Source organism: Primulina tabacum, chromosome 9, assembly GCF_025594145.1.
Source record: "Primulina tabacum isolate GXHZ01 chromosome 9, ASM2559414v2, whole genome shotgun sequence".
NCBI lineage: Eukaryota > Viridiplantae > Streptophyta > Magnoliopsida > Lamiales > Gesneriaceae > Primulina > Primulina tabacum.
Window position 1 is genome coordinate 32,887,338 of NC_134558.1, and position 16,345 is coordinate 32,903,682.

General features: G+C 37.8%; 1 pseudogene; it reads left to right on the top strand.

Annotated features, from left to right (window-relative positions):
- Positions 1-13,199, top strand: part of LOC142504421 (F-box/FBD/LRR-repeat protein At1g13570-like) — a 24,414-nt pseudogene extending 11,215 nt beyond the window's left edge.
- Positions 13,200-16,345: the final 3,146 nt, after the last annotated feature.

Consider the following 16,345-nt stretch of genomic DNA (forward strand, 5'->3'; position numbering starts at 1 on the left):
CGTATACATCCACATGCAACAGTGAAAATACTTTCAATAAAAATAGCTTTTTCATGACATCCATAAACTTAAACTTTATTTTTCATCATATACTTTTCTTTTCATCATATACATATACATTTCCTTTTGGGGTGAAATCCGTTCGTTAATTGTGAACATCTTTTCATCTATCGTTGATTGATCAATCTCAGCTGTAACCATGGTATCAGGTGACGAGGCAACATTAACCACTTTTCCGTTATGTGGTTTGGCCTATAGTTTGCGGGGATGCCAGCAACCACTTTTTCGTTACTGGGCCTTGGCCTATGGAAATTCGGTATTGGGTTCCCATGGGACTTAGTCCCTCACGAATCCTCATTTCCTTACTATCACAATTAATTCACTTCATTCAAAACATTTTCAGCATTTTCATCGCTTTATAAAAACACATGTATAGATATCATTTTTTTTAATCAAGCATGCAACATGTCTTTTATCATTTAACGTTTTCCATCATAAAATTCCATATCCTTTCAAAATAAAGATTTTAACATTTATTACAGTATTCAGGACGCTGTCAGGGCTCCTAACATTTTTCAGGTGTGAAATGACCGTTTTGTCCATGAAACCCTAACTTTCCCATTTTACCCCTGACTTTAAAACTTCGACCCGAATCCATCCAAACTTACCATAATACCTTAAAAAACACCCATGAATATTTCTCAGACAAAAACATAGGTCCCTCGAATAAATTCGTAATTCGTTTTAAAACTTGAACCGAAATCCCGGTTTTAACCCGGATCTTAACCAAACTCTCACCATAGCTTAACCACACCTAAATATCCCTTTTTCAACCCAATTCAAGTCATCTAAAGCCCTTGAAAATTCCTAGAGACCTATTGAAAATTTCTGCCCATGTTCGAACCAAACCCTAGCCCTAACCATCCCATGTTCTTCGATCCTAGCCCTTAACCAACACGACCAGGCCCTAACTGTGGGGACCCGGGCTCTAACTCAGTTCTTTTAGGGATTAATCGGATCTTTATTAAAAAAATGTGGGTCAAAATTTTGCTTTTTAACATTAAATCAATGTTTATAAACATGCACAAGGTCTTTCTTTATGTTATTACAATAAACATAAATACATGTCTTCTTCTTATACATTCATATATACAAACTAGTGTTCAATCCCAACTATAATCAAAATATAGTACATGTCTAGTAAAAGAAACCACTAGTGATCTGCTGCGCCCGAAGTCACCACGCTATCTCGATCTCTCATCTCTGTCGTGAACCTGATCTTGCCCCACCTGTTGTTATGCACACATACAGACATAACAACAGCCGGAAACTCCGGTGAGAACAAATCCCAGTATAAAACATATATACATGCATATACAAAATATAAATCATGAAGCATACTGTCATGAATAAAATCAAAAGTAATAAGGTTCCATAGTCTATGAAACCAAATCAATATAAGCATGCAATTCAAATCAAATCATGTCTTGACTCGACTCGACTCTAGCTCTAGGGATTCCGATGTGAATAAGACGTCACTGTCTGCCACCTACCCTCCCAATCGGGGTGACGGTACGTCTTATTCCTAGACTTCGGTCATGTCTGTATCGAATGTCTACAATCGGAGAAAGTCTGCTCCTATGCGTCGATACACCGAACATCTAGAAGTTTGGCAAATCTGCCAATGACTCTCCTATCTTAGATGCATGAATATAAATCTATAAATGCATAATCATATCAAAAGATAAACAACTATTATAATATGTGATTTTGTTGGGAAACTCAAATTAAATCTCATTTGAGTTATATCTCCCCAAAGTCACATGAATTATACCTTTCGTCGTACAGTCTTTATCGTGATCGAAGTCTCTATGTCGAATCTGTCAATATCAAATCAGAAATGGCAATTGTTGAATGTTCAATATCAATTCACAACTCAAATCGATACATGTACACATCAATATCCAATCTCGGTATATTTCGATGGCATAACAGCGTAGTTTCTCGATACCGATCAAATCAACACAATAACATCAATATCAACAATTCACCATTCTCTTCATAACACACTCTAAACTATGAAATCTGAACATGTTCAATCATAACTACGCTGGAATTTCATAACAATTGCATACGATAATATTTCTTCGATCCGGCTACGAATATACGATCACCAACTTCACATGCACACATAATCTAGTGAAATTCAGAGTTTCCCCAATCACAATATCTCAAATCATGCAGGAAATGAATGAAACTTACATCCTTAGCTAGCCCTTGAAGAGAGAAGCTCAAAACCGAAATTGGATTTAAGTTTGGATGGCTAAATCTTGCACAAACTCAGTTATAGAATGGAAGAAACTTTGAAGCTTTCCTGCTAATGGTCTCGGTCCTCTGGTTGCTGAAATGGGAAGGAAAGAATGCTAACACCTCATATATATATCATGCATGTTGAGGGACAAGTGTCATATTTTTCAAGTAACACGCATGACCGCGGGTGCGGTAGTTCATGAACCGCGGCTGCGCTCAAGCTTCGGCAGTCCATCCAAATTTGCATAAACGTCGACCGAGGGTGCGGTCAATTCTGCACCGCGGGTGCGGTGTTGCTTCGTACCAAAATTCCTACCCTACTGGCCATTCAACCGCGGGTGCATTGCTTCTTGGACCGCGGGTGCAGTGACCCTACTGTAATCAACATGGAACCCTACTGTCCAACAACCGCGGGGGCGGTAGAAAAGTTGGCGCGGGTGCGGTGGCTCATCAATGCAACATTTCATAATTTCATTCTATCAACCTACAATTTTTGGGCATTATATTTCTGCCCCTCTTAAATATGAGTTCGTCCTCGAACTCGCAAACAATCAATACAAATCATAGATACAAGATGCAATATAATCAAAACTGAATAAATACTCACATCATAGGAATAACTTGGGATATCTCTGTCTCATCTCTGATTCTGTCTCCCAAGTCGCTTCTTCAATGCCATGTCGACTCCACTGGACTTTCACTAGCGGAATAGTCTTCGTTCTGAGCTGCTTCTCTTTCCGATCAAGAATATGTATCGGTTGCTCAATATAACTCAAAGTCTGATCAAGCTCAGCTTCGTCAGGCTAAATGATATGAGAAGCATCAGGCATATATCTACGCAGCATCGATACATGAAAAACGTCATGTATCCCAGATAGAAAAGGAGGAAGAGCCAGTCGGTAGGCTCGATCGCCAATCTTTTCAAGAATCTCGTATGGACCGATGTATCTAGGAGATAATTTCCCGCGTTTGCCAAATCTGACAACGCCTCTGAACGGAGAAATCTTCAAGAATACTCTGTCTCCCTGTTCAAATATTAACGGTCTACGTCTGATGTTCACATACTTGGCTTGTCTATCCTGCGCCGTCTTCATTCTCTTTTGAATGATCTTCACCTTCTCAGTCATTTCACGAATCATGTCAGGTCCAAGTTCTGGTGCCTCAGATATATCATCCCAATACAACGGAGATCTGCACTTCTTGCCATACAAGGCTTCAAACGGAGCCATCTCAATGCTCGTCTGATAGCTGTTGTTGTACGAGAATTCACAAAGTGGTAGTGAATCTTGCCAACTAGTGCCGAAATCTAGCACTACAGCTCTCAACATGTCCTCTAAAGTCTGGATAGTCCGCTCTGACTGTCCATCTGTCTGGGGATAATAGGCGGTACTCAGGTGCAATGTTGTACCTAAAGCCTGCTGCAAACTGTGCCAAAAGTGGGAAGTGAATCGTGGATCACGATCTGATCGATAGACTTCGGCACACCATGTAATCTGACTACCTCTCGGACATATATCTCAGCCATCTGATTGTGTCGGTATGTCATTCTGTGTGGAATAAAACTCGCTGATTTGGTTAATCTGTCAATAATGACCCAAATCGCATCACAGCTCCGGGATGATCGAGGTAACTTCGTCACGAAATCCATGGAAATGTGATCCCATTTCCATTCTGGAATAGACAAACTCTGAAGTAAACCTCCGGGCTTCTTTCTCTCGGCCTTCACCTGCTGGCAATTCAAGCACTTAGACACAAACTCTGCAATATCTGACTTCATCTGTTTCCACCAGAATTGTGTCTTCAAATCGTTGTACATTTTCCTGCCACCAGGATGAATACTAAACTGACTACAGTGCGCTTCTGACATAATCTGTTGTTTCAATTCTGGAACATCTGGCACTACAATACGGTTATTCACATACAGAACAAAATCATGTACCTGATACTCAGAGTGATGTCCTGATCTGACCATATCAATCGACTTCTGCACATCCTGATCAGTTCTTTGAGCTTCCTTAATTCTCATAATCAAATCTGGCTCAACTTGAATCGAAGAAAGTCTCAATGGTCTACTATCTGTGTCAAATGCTACACCAGACAAACAACAATCTTCAACTAAATTCGAAACACCTATCGTCGATAAGGATAGCGCACAAACCTTTCGATTCAAGGCATCCGCTGCTGCATTTGACTTCCTGGATAGTACTTGATCTCGCAATCAAAATCTTTCAACAAATCGAGCCATCTACGCTGTCTCATATTCAATTCTGATTGAGAAAACAGATACTTCAGGCTCTTGTGATCAGAGTAGATCTCAAATTTCTCGCCATAAAGATAGTGACGCCAGATCTTCAATGCAAAAACAATAGCCGCCAATTCAAGATCATGAATTGGATATCGGGTCTCGTGTGGCTTCAGCTGTCTAGAGGCATATGCGATCACATGTCCTCGCTGCATAAGAACACATCCTAACCCTCTGTGAGATGCATCACAATACACAACGAAATCACCAGTACCTGAAGGAATCATCAAGACAGGTGCACTGGTCAGCCTCTTCTTCAACTCTATGAAGCTAGACTCACAATCCTCAGACCACACAAACGGTGCATTCTTCTGTGTCAACTGGGTAATCGATTTCGCAATGCTGGAGAAATTTTTGATGAATCGTCGATAGTACCCTGCCAGACCCATGAAACTGCGTATCTCAGGCACCGAAGTCGGTCTCGGCCAACTGATTACAGCTTCAACTTTACTCGGATCCACAGAAATACCGTCTCCAGATATGTTATGACCCAAGAAGACAACCTGTCTCAGCCAAAACTCACACTTTGACAGTTTAGCAAATAATCTTTCATTTCTCAATGTTTGCAACACAATTCTCAAATGATTGGCATGTTCATTCAGATTCTTAGAATAAACCAAGATATCATCAATAAAAACAATCACAAACTCATCCAAATACCTCTGAAAGATACGGTTCATCAATCCCATAAACACCGCTGGAGCATTCGTTAAACCAAAAGGCATGACAACAAACTCATAATGTCCATACCTGGTTCGGAATGCTGTCTTCGGTATATCAACATCTCGAACTCTGAGCTGGTGATATCCCGATCGCAAATCAATCTTGGAATAGATAGAAGATCCCTGCAACTGATCAAATAGGTCGTCGATACGAGGACAAATGATACTTGTTCTTTATCGTTGCCTTATTCAGTTGCAGATAGTCGATACACAATCTCATCGAACCGTCTTTCTTTCGTACAAAAAGTACTGGACCGCCCCAAGGAGACACACTCGGTCTAATGTATCCCTTGGTCAGAAGATCTTCTAATTGTGCTTTCAATTCTTTCAACTTTATCGGCGCCATCCTATACGGAGCTCGAGATATAGGAACAGTACCTGGCACAAGATCTATGCTGAAATCTATCTCTCGGGCTGGGGGTAATCCTGAGATCTCATCTGGAAATACATCTGCAAACTCCCGTACTATTGGCAAATCTGCCAATGCTGGGCTCGATTTCTGTAGGTCTACAGAATAAATAAGGAACCCATCTGCTCCTTTCTGCAGCAATCTACTCATAGTCAAAGCAGACACTAAGGGAATCCGAGATCTGGAACCCTTACCGTAGAATTTCCATTCTTCTGTCATTTCAGGTCTGAATCTGACAATCTTGTGAAAACAGTCTACGGTGGCTCTGTACTTGGTTAACATGTCAATCCCGACAATACAATCAAAATCAGATAAGCCAAGTACAACACAGTCTAAATCAATCTCATGCCCCTCAAACTGTAGTATACAATGTCTAACTGAAGTCACAGATATCAGACCACTTCCCAACGGAGAAGAAATAGATACTACAGTAGACAATGACTCGACAGGCAATGAATGCAATAATACAAAACGCTCAGATATGAATGAATGAGATGCACCTGTGTCTATCAACACATATGCAGGATAACCGCAAAGAAAACAGTTACCTGCAATCACATCGTCTGGCGCATCCTGGGTCTGCTCCTCTGTCAGGGCGAACACTCGAGCCTGCTGTCTGGGAGGTTGGCTCACTGTCTGGCTACCTCTGGCTCGGGACTGAGTCGGTGCAGGTGGCGGTTGGAAGGAATGAACAGATGATGCTTGCCGCTCCGGCTGAGATACTGAACCAGATGCCCCAATACTCTGAGCTTGTTGTGCACCTCTCTGTGGACAGACTCTGGCAAAGTGTCCCTGCTGTCTACAAATATTGCATCGGCCCATGACTCCCTGACACTGCTCAGTGGCATGCCTGCCTCCACAAGAACTACAGTACACACATGTATACTCGGTACTCTGGCCGGGACCTCTCTGTCGTGACCCACTGGAGCTCGACGAACTGCTCCCTGATCTCTTGAACTGTTTACCTTTAGCTTTCAACGAATCTTTCTTGCCACTACTACTGCTTCCACTATCAAATCGAGGAGGAGGTGGTGGAAACTGTGCGGCGGGCGGTGGCTGTCTCTGACTCTGAACGCTATAGGAAGTTCCTCGCTGCCTAATCAAGTCAGCCTCTGCTCCTTTCGCTCTATTCAGTGCATCAGAAAAAGTGTTGGGTCGTCCCGTGCTCACCAAAGTAAAAATGTCCGGATTCAAACCATTGATGAATTGATCGGCGACCGCTTCATCATTTCCTGTCACGTGTGGCGCAAATCGGAGCAAGGAAGAAAACTTGGCAACATACTCTTCTATGTTCCACTGCCCCTGTCGTAAATTTGCAAATTCTGCCCCTTTGTCTTTTCGATATGACACTGGAAAGAAACGTTGATAGAATTCATCTTTAAATACTTTCCAAGTAATATCGATACCTCTATGCTCCAATGCTCGTTTCGTGGTAAGCCACCAACTCTTGGCCACTTCTTGTAACTGATGCCCAATCAACTTCACTCTTCGTTCATCTGTATAGGCAAGATATTCAAACAGCATCTCTATATCGTCTAACCAGCTCTCACAATTCACTGCATTCTCCGTGCCCTTCAAAGTCGGGGGATGGAATGACTGAAACCTCTTTAATAACGTCTCCATAGGTGTAGCTGTCACATCTATCTGAGTACCTGACGTACTACCCTGTTCTGGCACTTGACCTGCAGCTGGTTGTGGTATTCTTCTAGGCGGCATATCTGATTATCAAAAGATTAGTACACAATCTATACAATCTGTCTCAGCCCTCCTCTGATCATATACCTCTGATCCAGAATCGGTTCTAATTCATTCTTTACAAGCACATGCTGTAAATCAATTCAGATAACAATACAACATGTAATAGGGAAAGCAATAAATCATGCTAGCACATCAAAATCAAGGAAGAAGACTCGATCTACCCCGCTCATTCTATTCTATCTCAATCTACAGAACCAACTGCTCTGATACCACCTGTTGTGGGGACCCGGGCTCTAACTCAGTTCTTTTCGGGATTAATCGGATCTTTATTAAAAAAATGTGGGTCAAAATTTTGCTTTTTAACATTAAATCAATGTTTATAAACATGCACAAGGTCTTTCTTTATGTTATTACAATAAACATAAATACATGTCTTCTTCTTATACATTCATATATACAAACTAGTGTTCAATCCCAACTATAATCAAAATATAGTACATGTCTAGTAAAAGAAACCACTAGTGATCTGCTGCGCCCGAAGTCACCACGCTATCTCGATCTCTCATCTCTGTCGTGACCCTGATCCTGCCCCACCTGTTGTTATGCACACATACAGACATAACAACAGCCGGAAACTCCGGTGAGAACAAATCCCAGTATAAAACATGTATACATTCATATACAAAATATAAATCATGAAGCATACTGTCATGAATAAAATCAAAAGTAATAGGTTCCATAGTCTATGAAACCAAATCAATATAAGCATGCAATTCAAATCAAATCATGTCTTGACTCGACTCGACTCTAGCTCTAGGGATCCCGGTGTGAATAAGACGTCACTGTCTGCCACCTACCCTCCCAATCGGGATGACGGTACGTCTTATTCCTAGAATTTGGTCATGTCTGTATCGAATGTCTACAATCGGAGAAAGTCTGCTCCTATGCGTCGATACACCGAATATCTAGAAGTTTGGCAAATCTGCCAATGACTCTCCTATCTTAGATGCATGAATATAAATCTATAAATGCATAATCATATCAAAAGATAAACAACTATTCTAGTATGTGATTTTGTTGGGAAACTCAAATTAAATCTCATTTGAGTTATATCTCCCCAAAGTCACATGAATTATACCTTTCGTCGTACAGTTTTTATCGTGATCGAAGTCTCGATGTCGAATCTGTCAATATCAAATCAGAAATGGCAATTGTTGAATATTCAATATCAATTCACAACTGCAAATCGATACATGTACACATCAATATCCAATCTCGGTACATTTCGATGGCATAACAGCGTAGTTTCTCGATTCCGATCAAATCAACACAATAACATCAATATCAACAATTCACCATTCTCTTCATTACACACTCTAAACTCTGAAATCTAAACATGTTCAATCATAACTACGCTGGAATTTCATAACAATTGCATACGATAATATTTCTTCGATCCGGCTACGAATATACGATCACCAACTTCACAAGCACACATAATCTAGTGAAATTCACAATTTCCCCAATCACAATATCTCAAATCATGCAGGAAATGAATGAAACTTACATCCTTAGCTAGCCCTTGAAGAGAGGAGCTCAAACCGAAATTGGATTTAAGTTTGGATGGCTAAATCTTGCACAAACTCAGTTATAGAATGGAAGAAACTTTGAAGCTTTCCTGCTAATGGTCTCGGTCCTCTGGTTGCTGAAATGGGAAAGAAAGAATGCTAACACCTCATATATATATCATGCATGTTGAGGGACAAGTGTCATATTTTTCAAGTAACACGCATGACCGCGGGTGCGGTAGTTCATGAACCGCGGGTGCGGTAGTTCATGAACCGCGGCTGCGCTCAAGCTTCGGCAGTCCATCCAAATTTGCATAAACGTCGACCGCGGGTGCGGTCAATTCTGCACCGCGGGTGCGGTGTTGCTTCGTACCAAAATTCCTACCCTACTGGCCATTCAACCGCGGGTGCACTGCTTCTTGGACCGCGGGTGCGGTGACCCTATTGTAATCAACATGGAACCCTACTGTCCAACAACCGCGGGGGCGGTAGAAAAGTTGGCGCGGGTGCGGTGGCTCATCAATGCAACATTTCATAATTTCATTCTATCAACCTACAATTCTTGGACATTACACTAACCAACCATCCTAAGACTTGGACCAAACCCATTTGGACCAGCCCTACCTGCCATGCATGCAAAGCCCTCAACCCATGCACACCATAGCCGCACGAACAAGGGGTGCGACTCCAGCCCCTACAAACGAGCCAAGCACGGCTCCGCCACCTCTAGGACCACCACATAGCCCTCCTAGGTCACTTGGTTACAGCCCAACACCGCACAAGACCCGCACCCTTCAAGAATCAAAGAAGCCGAAAACCTAACCCATGAAAAACCCAAATTTCATTCTGCCCTTGCCCTTATTTATTTCAGCCTTGTACAGCCCCATCTAGGACCCCTTAATAGCCCCTAAATCGAGCCCATATCAACCCTAACCTGGCAGCCCCTTGTGCATCATCAATACAATGAGTTTCATGTCAAAAGGATACAAGTTTTCATGTATATGCCATAAAAATGAAAATATAGGAAGGGACATCAGATTTTTCATGCAACAATTATATTCACACATAATATGGTATGAATGATGAGAAAAGAATGAATAAGGCGTGTCTTTGCCTGGTTCACGCACGAATAAACAATTGTAGACACGAAAGGACGTTGCCAGAGAGACAGGGAAGCCTTGATGCGTTTTTTTTCAAAACCCACATGAAGAAGGCCTTGGGGACGTGTGTATATACGTGTGTGGCTAGGGAGAGAAAACTCTAGGACAGGAGGCGTGAGTTTGAGTGTTTTGGGCTTGGAAATTCCATCTTTTGATATAAATAATAGGGTAAACAATTAGGCCCAATAATCTTAGTATACGGGCCTATTAGAATGTAGGAAAAATATTTCGTTTAGGAAATTTTTCGAAAATATTAGCCGAGCTTCCAAAAAGTCCTTATTTTCGTCAAAAATCGATTACTGTTAAAATACGACTCGGCATGTAAAAACATATCAAAAGACACCATTTTTGAAATTTTCATATTTAATATTCCATATATTAAATAATTAAAAATAATCATTTAATAAAAATATTTTCCCTTTACAATCCACGGTCTCCGTTCCTCGGTCGCGTCTCGAATAACTCTTAAAAAATAGTTTTATGCATTCTAATAGAAAATTATATTATTAACATGTAAACATGTATACCACCTATAATTAATGCCATTAAAATAATTTATTTAAACATTTTTTTTATTTTTCTTAGATTTGCGTGCAGTTGGATTACGTTATCGCATTTTAGACCTTACAATATCATACAGTAGAGAAAATGTAATATTTTGATTTCGGCATAAATGCCCTTTAACAATATAAATGAATGAAAATTTTCTATAAGCTACATATGTAATTTCATATTGGTGTTATATGGACGAACAAGTTATATATATATATATAGTATAGATATAGACGATTTTAAATAAAAATAAATTGAATGATTTTATTTTAAATAGGGAAACATTAAATGCTACTTTTATTGTAAGGACAAAAATTGAATGAATTTACATTCTCTCATGACAAAAGAGTTCTAAAATACCATCTTTGCCAAACCGAAGAAATGGAATTACAAATCCGTCTTTGCCAATTTGATAAGCGTTCAAATATATGAAGTGGGAAAAAGCTGATAAGCATTTCTTATAATTTTTAAATTAGAGATGATAATGGATTATGTCATATATCATATAGTGGAGAAAATGTTTTTTTTTATTTCTATATATTTGCCCTTCAATGAAGGGGTATTTGCATAGACAAGGTATGTAATTTAATATTAAAATTAGATTTTTCTATAGATTTACAGTGATTCTGATATAATTCTCTATCTACAAGTTCTAAAAATTTAGGTACAACTATAGAAACTCAAAAATTGTCTTTTACTCACCATAGAGATTTTGATATTGTTTCTCACTCATATATCTTTCTTCCTCATTCAGCAAGGGGACAAGGCAAGGGTTCCTCGAATTTCAGAGGTATGATTCATTTGATAAAAAAAAACATATTATGATTTCTATGTATCTCTTTTTGTGTTCCGTTCGTTGTTTGTTTCCATTTGTTACATGATGTAGTCAGTACATCTTGCTTTTGGTTTCTTTTTTCTTAAAAAATTATTTATTTCAATTTTTGTATTTCATGTGGTTTCTAGTTAGGAATTAAATCAATCTTATTTATCTAATTTTATGTTTTTGTACTTCTGATTCCGTTACATCGTATGTTGCTGTTCTTGTTTGCCGCCGGATCCCAATTTTACTTTCTCTTTCGAAAATTTAATTTGATTCTTTAGGTTTACTGTCATGGGGTTATAGTAGTTTTGGGCTGGTGTGTTAGCCTGTAGGAAGTTTAATTGTTTATTATGTTATTCAATTCATCACGCATTAAGAAATCCGTCCAACTTTGGTTGAGATCATGTGAAATTGTAGTTGTTCTTTCCTGTTTTTTTCAGTTTCTGGAATTAGTTCTTTTTAAAAATCTATCTTGTTTATTTGTATTACTAAAACGGGGTTGTTTTTTTAATCCCAAAAAAGGGGCAGCAGCTACAGGGTTGGGTTAGTGAGGAAGTTGAAAAATGTGTGTTGATTAATCATGTTCATTAACCTATCTGTAGAAGATAGGCACTAGGAAATCTGTTGAATTTTTTACTGAAAGTGGACCATATGCTCTACTTTCTTGCCACGAAGTTAAAGACTTTTTCCCCTCCAGTGTCACGATGGCATGAATTTGTTATTTAATGGCCTTTTGTGGTTTTTACCAGCTCCAGAAATATATATAGATGCTTGTCATAGTTAATGATTTGGATAAGTTGCTGAATAGGGATTATTTAGTTGAAGAGTTCGGATGGAAAATGATCTTTATCAAGACCTGATAGGCGAACTGCCTCAATGCATAATTGAAATCATCCTCACAAAGCTTCCAGTAAGGGATGCTGTAAGAACAAGCATACTATCAAGAAATTGGAGGTTTAAATGGGCCTCAATGATGCATCTTGTGCTGAATGACAGACGTGCAACTCATGGCAGTGATAGATCAATTGTTGAGACCAATCTTTTGAACTTTATGACCAGGTTTTTGCTTCTCGGCCGATTGATAAGTCTCACTATCTACATCATACTTGCAGGGCACTCCTGATGTTGATCAGTGGCTTCTTTTCATGCCATGGAAAGAAACCAAAGAATTAATTCTATAACTAGGAAGTGAGTCCTATAGGGTACCATCCTGTTTTTTTTTTTGATAAACTGACTGTTTTGGAGCTTGTTCGACGTGAACTGGAAAATCCACCAAACTTTAAAGGATTTTTGTGTTTGAAATACGTCAATGTTCAGCAAGTCTTGATTCCCTTTTCTGATGTTGAATCCTCATTTCGAGTTGTCATCTTCTCGAGAGTCTGACATTGTCGTACTTTGATGGCTTAGAGCTGACTGTCCATCCTTCAAAACATAAATACTTGATATTAGAAGGTGAATTCAAGGATAAATGTCTTGCTAACACCCCAAATTTGACTGCTATATCTGTTGCTATGACCGAAGTCAGCGCTGAGCACTTTGAACGTAGTTCTGGCTGCAACATGCTAAATTTTCTTTTGACATCGGTGGTTCAAAGTGGTTACATATGTTTTTTTCCCACAGGGTTCCTCAAATCCATTAGCTGCGACAAAAGATTGTGATTTGGATTTTTGGGCTAGAAAGATATCTTCTGATTTCTTGTTTCATCGGTTGGAAACTGTGAAGATGATTGGTGTATATGGTGGGCCATTAGAAATGAGTTTTATGAAGTATCTACTTAAGCGTTCGCCCCGCCTTGAGATTATGAGAATAGCACTGAGGCTATGTACACCCGAAAGAAAATTGAAGATTTTGTGTGATATGTTGCGCTTTCGTCGGAAGTCCCCACGAGCATCAGTCCTTTGTGATCCTGATCAAGGATGAAATGTGCTACTAATTTACATCTAGGCTACTTTGAAATTATGAGCATCTTCTAGTTGAAGTTTTTATGAGAATGTTCAAGCTTGAAAATGAATATTTCTATATAATCTCGTATTTATGCTGCTTTGAGTCAAGTTCCCCAAACTTATAGGAATAGCTCCGCCGAGATTATGATCGATCAATATCTCCTCATTCTTTCAATAATTGACCTCAAATAATTAATGTGTTCATATCACTTATTCTTTCTGTTATCTATTTCAGCATACAATTGATTTTAAACAGTTATATTTTCTTTATATGTTGTAAAATCACGATCTAGTTCATATCATTTCAACATGATGATTGTTGGAACAAAATTTTTATGTTTTGGTGCTAACAAATAATTAAGGCAAATTTATTTAAGTTAAACTAAATTCCAAATCGAACAGAACTCATTCGGACCCAAACTGAAGTATCTCATATCAAGTCTATCAATTTTCATCACTCAATTTCAAGTATATCAATTTACACAATAGGCTAAACTGATGTTTGGACAAGTTTTTTCGTACAAAAATGACCACAACAGTGTACGATTGTTTGAGAATATTGACATGGACAAAATACAAGTCAAATTACACTTTCTTTTTTGAACAATCCTTTTTGAAACTCGATACATTTGGATTCAGAGTCAATAAATAGATGAGGAATTCAGTTTAATAAAGCTCTGCTATTTTTTAAGAGATTCAAGAGTTCAAACTTTCAAGTATCTTTGAGCATACTTTACAAAGGATTTTATCCTATCAATGTTGAACATTAAGTTCTAGGATATAACAGTATTATAATTAATTGTATTTGATAGCAGTCTGTATACAATTATTCATTCAGTTAAAGGTGTAATATGAGTTTCAGTTTGATAATGTTTAATTCCAAACTGAACTGAGATTTTGAAAATTACTTGTACTATCCAAAACCTTCTAGTATGAGCCTTCCAAAAGGAAGAAGATGTGACGTAAGAGCTTGAGTTCTCCGAACATCCAGAGACAGACCGTCGTAGTCTCCACTTTCAGTTTACACGGCCAAACCATTATTTGATTTGTTCTAATCTTTCAATTTGGCTTCTTTCCGCACTAATTTGTTAGTCAATTGACATTAACAATGGAAAATATATAATTTAACTATCAACCCAACTAAATTAATTTTAAAAAAGTAAATTATGTTTAGTGTTTATTCAACCATTCTTCTGAACATTACAACCGATCATATAAGTGATTTAGTTCGATATTACAAGAGTAAACCATACCATAATCTATTTTCTTTGTTTTCTTACATTTAGCGCTTGACTATACTATGGTTATAAATATTTTTTCAATATTACAATTCCCGATAACCCAATTTAAAGGTGAAAAATATAGTAAATATGAATATAATCACGTGAGATATTTTATAGATTTAAGAAATTTTATATTTATAAAGATTTGTTCACATTGGAGACAGCGGTTATTTTCAATATGTAACATCTAAAAAATTTTGAGTTATTTAATTAAAATTTAATAAATAATAATAATACTTATAATGATAATTATAAATAAAGAAATAAATATCTTCTAACAAAAAGGTGGATATATAAATAAATTGCTACACATTAATCTACTTAATAGAGTTGAAATGAAATAAATAAAATAATAATAATAATAATAATAATATAATGTAATGAATTTTATTATTCTACAATTGAAATTTAAACAAACTTATAAGAACGCATAAAATAAGCTTCTGAAATAATATAACTTAAATAAAAATAATCAGTCAGTAAAAAAAATTTAAAAACTTTGTATGAAATAATAACATTTCAATAAAATGTATAGAAATCTAACAAAACACATATTTAGGTTAACTTTGATAATAAAAAAATAAAAAATGGTAAAATAATATATTATATTAGTTAATTTCTATTTACTAATAATTTTGATAGCAAATAGGTGTCACCAAGTTAAGCCAACACTTATCAAATTATGCTAAAATAAGGTTGACATGTGTTAAGAAATGAACTTAGAAATATGTCAGTTTGAGGCTTCGAACAAACAAATCTCATGATACAAGTGACTCACTCATTCGACTTGGTCTATAAAAAGACCTCAATAAACACATTTTACCAGACGAAGGTGAAAAAATTCCGCGGGTTTGTAGAGAAAAATTAGGGAAGAAACTCGTAGGACAAAAAAGAGGCAAAAGATGAGAAAAAAAGAGAAAAATACTAAATCATTACCAAAATTTCGAAATTTTTACGCAACACTCCTATTCTACCCAAAAACCAAATAGTATAGGAGGTATATCAAAATTATTAACCAATTTTACCCATAAAATTAAGATTCAAGAAGAACATTTCTGAAAAATTCCAGAAACTTGTGATTAAAGTAGCTATTTTAATCCTATATTATTCTTTCTTCTTGAACTATTTTCACTTCGGTTTTAAAATAAAAATGTTCAAAATATTTTCTAATTTACAATGGTGTCGGCCGATAGTCCTTACAAACGTCGAAAATATAGTTTGTGTTCATCGGAAATGAACTTTGATGCGATCCTGGTGAAATAAGTGAGCAGGATCGGGTGCTCCACCGGATCGAATCAATAATGTTGTTCAGGAAAAATGAGCAAGGTAGACGGATCTGTGAGCTATTGCTTCCACTGTGACCTGCAGACAGGGAGATGAACTTGTGAATGGGCGCCGGAGGGGTGTTCGGCGTGGCCACTCCGATGCTTAAGTCAGTGAATGATTCAAGCCAAGAACCAATGTAACCAAGTAATGGTTGTGATATTGGTGTGAATGAATGAATCATTATCCAGCACTAGAGAAGAAGAGGAAGCCCCCCTCCCTCAAATGAATTACATACCTGCTATTTATAGGAGA